This window comes from Saccostrea cucullata, unplaced genomic scaffold (assembly GCF_032062105.1).
Source record: "Saccostrea cucullata isolate Sc308-1 unplaced genomic scaffold, CSIRO_AGI_Scuc_v1 ctg494, whole genome shotgun sequence".
NCBI lineage: Eukaryota > Metazoa > Mollusca > Bivalvia > Ostreida > Ostreidae > Saccostrea > Saccostrea cuccullata.
Window position 1 is genome coordinate 1 of NW_026936234.1, and position 6,215 is coordinate 6,215.

Below are 6,215 nucleotides of genomic sequence, written 5' to 3' on the forward strand. Positions count from 1 at the left end.
TAAGCGTTCTTTCGGCAAGAAGAATCCAGAACTGCGTTCATTCAACCCCACTTTGTTTAAACAATACGCTTGGTTACATTATGACGAAGTAAGTACATTAAAAGATATATATTTTTTATCTTTTCAATGATATTTTGAAAGGATACAAATTTTAATATATTGATTGTGTTGAAATCATTGGTTAATGTACAATGATTACACTTTAAAAGAGAAAAAACGATTTAAAAAAAAAATAATATATTGAAATTAAATTTGTTCTTATTTTCAGGCAAAAGATCTGGCTTTCTGTTTCACCTGCATGGTTGCTGCAAAAGAGGGCAAGATTTCCAACTCCAAGGCCGACGGCAGTTTTATTTCCACGGGATTCTGTAATTGGAAGGATGCCACTTCTAAATTCCGGAAACATCAAGATTCCGACTGCCATAAAGAAGCCGTGGAGAGAAAATTGAACAGATTTCATTTATGTAGTGTTTATTAGTGCTTATTAATTGATTATTTTAAAGATAAGTATAATTATATGCATCTCAAAATAATATTTATTCAACTACGTGCTTCTCATATGTGCTTATGACATGACGTAAATAAAATCATATAAAACGATTTTGTTTTTTTAATCAGGTGGAGTCTTTGAAACATTGACAGAATGGGAAAATATATCAATATACTGGTAGAAATTTGAATTTAAGGGGGGACCTATGTCCGAAAAGTCTTTGTGTGAAATTTTCAAAACTTTGACATTTCTTTCCTGACGACTTGCTCTTAATTTTTAGGTATTAAAAACAATACCTTTATATGCTTATTTTTACACAGGAGCGCGTGCAAAAACAGTGTGAAATGCTAAAAATAGATTATTTTCAGTCATTATTGTTCTACCCCAAATATGCGCTAAAAAGAACAAAAATGTCAAATCATGTTCAAAATCAACACTTATTTAATTTATATGACTTGTATCTTCAAAATGGAGGCAAATTCCTTGAAATCCATCTCGCATGAAAAATTATAATGGAGCACAATGTAAGTATTACCCCATTTTTCTTGTCGTATTTTTTACAATTCCGACATGCATAACAGGTAATATCTTAAAAAGTCTTTGTGTGAAAATGTTGTAATTCATATTTTTTGAAAGAAATGATTCATCTCTTTATTTCAACAAAGAAAAAAGTACACCTTTATGATAAAATAAGCGAGAAATATGACGTTTCCTTTTATTTTTGTACTCTTGTGTCATAAATGTTGACCTTTCTGCACTTAAAAAGGGTAAGTAAGCACTGACAAACACCTAAATATAAAAGTATTTTACGGAAAATGAGTATTTCCCCGTCAACAACCAATGCCTATTAGAACCTAGGAATGACTTTATACAATAAAATCCACATGTACTATACATGTAAATCAATAAGCAAATATACACCTGTACAAGCACTTTTCTTAATTTTTTTCTCCAGAAAATCGATAAATGGTGATTATAGAATTAAACATATTTCCCTGATTTAAGCCACTTTCTTTGCTGAATCTTGTCTCTTTTTTGCACCATCATATCAGCATATTATCGAGGTACTTTTTCACAACAGAAATTGCTTTGAATTATCAACCAAAGGAAGAGAATTCTAATATTAACAAACTCCTTAAATCAAGTGAAGCTGTGATTAATGATGAATAAATTTTCCTTTTTGTAAATTGTGTGCATAATTGATTATCAACAATGTTATGTCTATTTCACAGTTGCAAAAGTCAACAGGTAAAAACAAACGCCGCTATTGTGACGTCACATAACGCTGTTTTGACGTAGAACGACATAGGTCCCCCCTTAAGTAAAAACACGTCAGTTAACCCCCCCTTTTCAATCTAGTTCGCCTCCCCAATGTCAAATACTTGCCGACGCCCCTGTATATATATATATATATATATATATATATATATATATATATATATATATATATATATATATATACATGTATATTGGATTCCGAAACTTCATATAGGATCCTTACAAACAAAGATACATAGCGGGTTCCAGTAAATGTTCAACCAAGCCTCTTTCTTTACTCCTCACTAAGATATCAACAGCAGTGAAGGAGAAACTTCAACAGTACTGTGCTACAATATATTCAAGAAGTGGTGTAAATCAGATGTGGGTACTTGACATTTCCATGGAACTTTTATACAATTTGAAATCACAAGATTTTATCAAAATCAACAGCTTAATATCAATTCTCTGTAATTATCAAAATTGGTTGGCCACGCATAGAAAAACATTTTGATTTTTTTATAATAATTTTAAACAGCTGTGTCATTAATTGGAAAATCTAAAGTGGGTTTATGAAATAGACCCTTGGTTGCCATAGAAACGGGGTGCAAAATTCTCAATTTCGTTAATTTTGAAAAACGTGTATTTATCAAGAAAAACTGTGTCCAGAAATGAAAAGGGATAACTTAAAATGTTTTCATTATTTAAATTTAATCCTACAGATTAAAGTAATTATATCTGTAGTTTTAATTTAATCTCTCAATAGTAAATGGCCATTTTACATACTATAACATATCAGATATGTGATTGGTTTAGTGGAGTTTTTGGAGGCTTAAAACAAAAAAGGCACACTGATTAAAAATTTAGTAATAATTAATTATGAAAGGCTGATGTTTGATTATATCAAAATATGTAAAATATTGGTGGGAGACTCAAAGATGTAAAAGGAATTCAAAGGTAAAGATTACTTTTTTCTACATTTTGAAGCATTTTTTGCTTCCTAATTACTTCCCTTGAACTACTCTCTAACGTTTGGAGGTACAATGTGTATTTAGTAAACAGCAATGAACATTTTCTGGCGAAAGATCTCATCAAAGTTTTACAGTCTGGAAGAAGAAAAAAGTCTAGACATCTTAAACAATGAAGACAGAAGGTAAATTTATGTATATACTGAGCATTACAAAAATATCAAGGTTAACAAATGCATATTTTCTTAATTTTATTTGCCTTACAATACACAGTTGTTTTACCGGTAGTGGTCAGTGGTCCTTATCAAATCAATCGAACTATACCTTTTGACAGTTTGACTTTCTGACCAATGAATTAATTATTTTTATTAATAAAAATGAATTTGAAGCATATAAACATCGCTCGCTGATACAGCTGAACTCGTCCCTCCCCCCCCCCCCCCCCCCCCCGAAATATAAATGTCTATGTAGAGATTGTATAAAATCTGTGCCATTCAGTAGGTTTACTTTTTATGATGTGCTGAGAGAGACTTTTAAGTGAACATTATTTATCTTTATAATATAAATTTCCACTTCTGTCAGTTTTCATTCATTGTTTATCCTATTATTTCAACTCTTTATTGGCATTAGGCACATATTTTACAGAATTGTGTTGTTAAAATATTTAACTACAGCAAGTTTGTTTCTATAAAAAAAAGTGCATCAAACGTTTATAATGTGTGAGCACAAGCATAAAGTAGCTAAGTTTTTTAAATAGTATTCTATATATCAGCAAAATATGGTCATGGTTCATGAGCAGAAAATAGGAAAACAGCATGTTTGTTTTGATGTCATTGTTTTATTTAATAGCTTCTATCTTTTAAAACCCCCTTGGCACGTAAAAGATCGTTTCACTGGAGTTCGAAAAAGAGTAGGCTCAATGGGGGCCGCCAGAGAAACCAAAAAATTTCAAAAACTGATTTAAACTAATGGTCCGCCAAAACATGGCTGAGAGATTGCCGACTTGGCGTTAAACAATATTCAATCAATCTTTCTTTTAAACTTTAAATTTATTATATATATCCTAAACTGTACTATATGTATTGACAAAATAGATCTAGGTTAAGAATGCACTGGAAATATTGAGTTATTTTTGTTTATATAGACTCTTTCATTCGTCTGTGAAGTACCAGTACGGTACTGTATAATCTATAGTTCAATTTTATGTGAATAATAATAATCTTTTCAAATAGCAAACAGTAAAAAATATATATGTACACTTGTACATATGTATTAGTGTTAAAACAAAATTTAACTAGAGGTACTGTGAGCAATGAGCTCACTAAATGATACCCCCTGCCTCCCATATGGTTATAACCGATGACAAATCCATGTTTTACTGTGGCCGGGAAACCCAAAATATGTGTCAAATCAAAAAGTAAAATAGGAGGTGCACAATGGCAATATGTAATAAAGATTCTGTGAAAGGTTCATTAAATTTCACTCATTGCAGTGGTATAAGAGGAGTTGCGGATAGTAAGAGATGGGTACCCTAAAGCGTAACAGACAGACGGACGTACAGACAGATGGAAGTACAGCTAGACGGACATACCGATTACAGTATTTCCTACCACTTTTCAAGCGGAGGGTATAATAAAACTATATACATGTACATGTAGAATATTCACCTCTGATTTATAATGATATTTGTTTTATACACACTGACCATGTTTTATAATATTCTAAACAAATTATTTGATACTCAGGCAAATGTTCACTACTGGTAAGATGATCACACACATGAACATGTCTGTGTATGAATGAAATGAATTTTCCTTTTGATCATGTTCCTAAGAAAATAATTATTTTCATCATTTTTTCATCAAAGGATTTACCATATAAGATGAATAAAGAAAAAGTAAGACCAGTAAACCAAAACAGGACCAAATAGGCCATGACTGAAGTTCAAGTGCATTCTGCAAGAAAGTGGACAGCCTAGATTTTGTTCTTTTCAAGGTAACCATTCTTAAAATATGAAAGTAAATTAAGGACAGATGATACAAACAAAAAATGGATGCCTGGATTGGTATATATTTTTTGGCATAATTTAATTGCAAATTAATGATGCTATTAATAAATTTCTAGAATATTAAGAAATTGTAAACCTTCTGTGATGTTCAAAAGTCTGCCTTCTTGAAACTATCCTTATTAATCGATACAAGTATTTTTCACTTCAAATTCCATTTTTATGCAAATATGAATTAAAAATTAAAAAGTACTTGAAGAAAGTTATTAATTTTTACTGATTTAAACATGACCCCAGTTGTTATTTTCAAATTCTTTGACAAAAGTTTGTTTGTATCATCTGTCTTTAAATTGTTAAAAAATATTTCAATTTTATATCTAAATTTAAACCTTGTTTATTTCTTTTTTTTAAACAAAATTTAATACCTGTCCAGTAACAGAAGAATTATTATACTAGAATAAAGAAAACAACTTTCTTAAGGATTACATACACATTTAATTAGCTTGAAATCAGTGTATATTGGAAAGTGCAGGAATTATTTACCATTGCAGGTTGAGAAGGGATGCCATATTTTAGGTTTGAAACCAGGCAAGTGAAAGCTGAATTCCAACCTACTTCAACATACTTGTACCCACTGTCTTCAAGATATCAGTGTTTGAGATGTCAAAGTTCAAATATAATAGGAACATGTTTATCATATTATGTGATGGCATCCTCAAATCTTATGCTGTATAACAATATGTTTTAGAACTTATCAAGCTTTATCCTGTACCTTGCCAAAAAAACTCAACTCAGCATAATTCTCATTAACTAATTATCAGTGTTTCTTGCGTATGTCAATGTAGGTCATTACTGGTACATGCCTGACACACAAAAACTCTAAAATTGAAAAATCAGAGACAAGATTTTCAGAGCAGCAGAAACAGTAGAATTTGTCACGTAAATCTAATGATATGTACCGTAGTTGAGAATACATGTACTCTAAATGTTGCATATATAAAAAATAAAAAAAGCGAAAAGTTCTCTTGTTTTCAGAATTTATATTTACATGTGAAAAAAAAAGAAAAGGAGATTGATATAGTTGGTGTGATGAGATGTTGGCAGGAACCTTGTAAAATGAAAGGAAGAACTTCCTTAAAATGATACTTGTGGCGGACAGTGTCTCGTGGGGGGGGGGGGGGGGCATTCTTTCAACTGACTTTACAGAATACAAAAGATCCATTGCAAACCTAATTATTAATTATATGAACACTATGTTTAAAGTTTTCCAATGTTGGATATTTATGTTTAAATCCAAGATAACTTACCCAAGAGGATGTGATTTCTTTTTAAACCAATGTAATTTTTCTCAAGTTTAAAGCCGTGTTTCATAAGTTTTAAAAGAAAAAATCAGAAGGGGGGGGGAGGGGGGTAAATTTTTGACTTCATTCAAAGTATCTGTGGTTTGCAGTTGCCCATGAATTTAATAAAATAATTATACAAAGTAACAAGTTGA

The 6,215-nt window shown here is 30.9% G+C and overlaps 1 long non-coding RNA gene across 1 annotated transcript; it reads left to right on the forward strand.

The window, feature by feature from the left end:
* Window positions 1–2,856: 2,856 nt before the first annotated feature.
* Window positions 2,857–5,743, forward strand: LOC134245030 (uncharacterized). The gene is made up of 3 exons (XR_009987349.1): window positions 2,857–2,900; window positions 4,583–4,710; window positions 5,272–5,743. It is a non-coding gene; the product is annotated as an uncharacterized LOC134245030 (long non-coding RNA).
* Window positions 5,744–6,215: the final 472 nt, after the last annotated feature.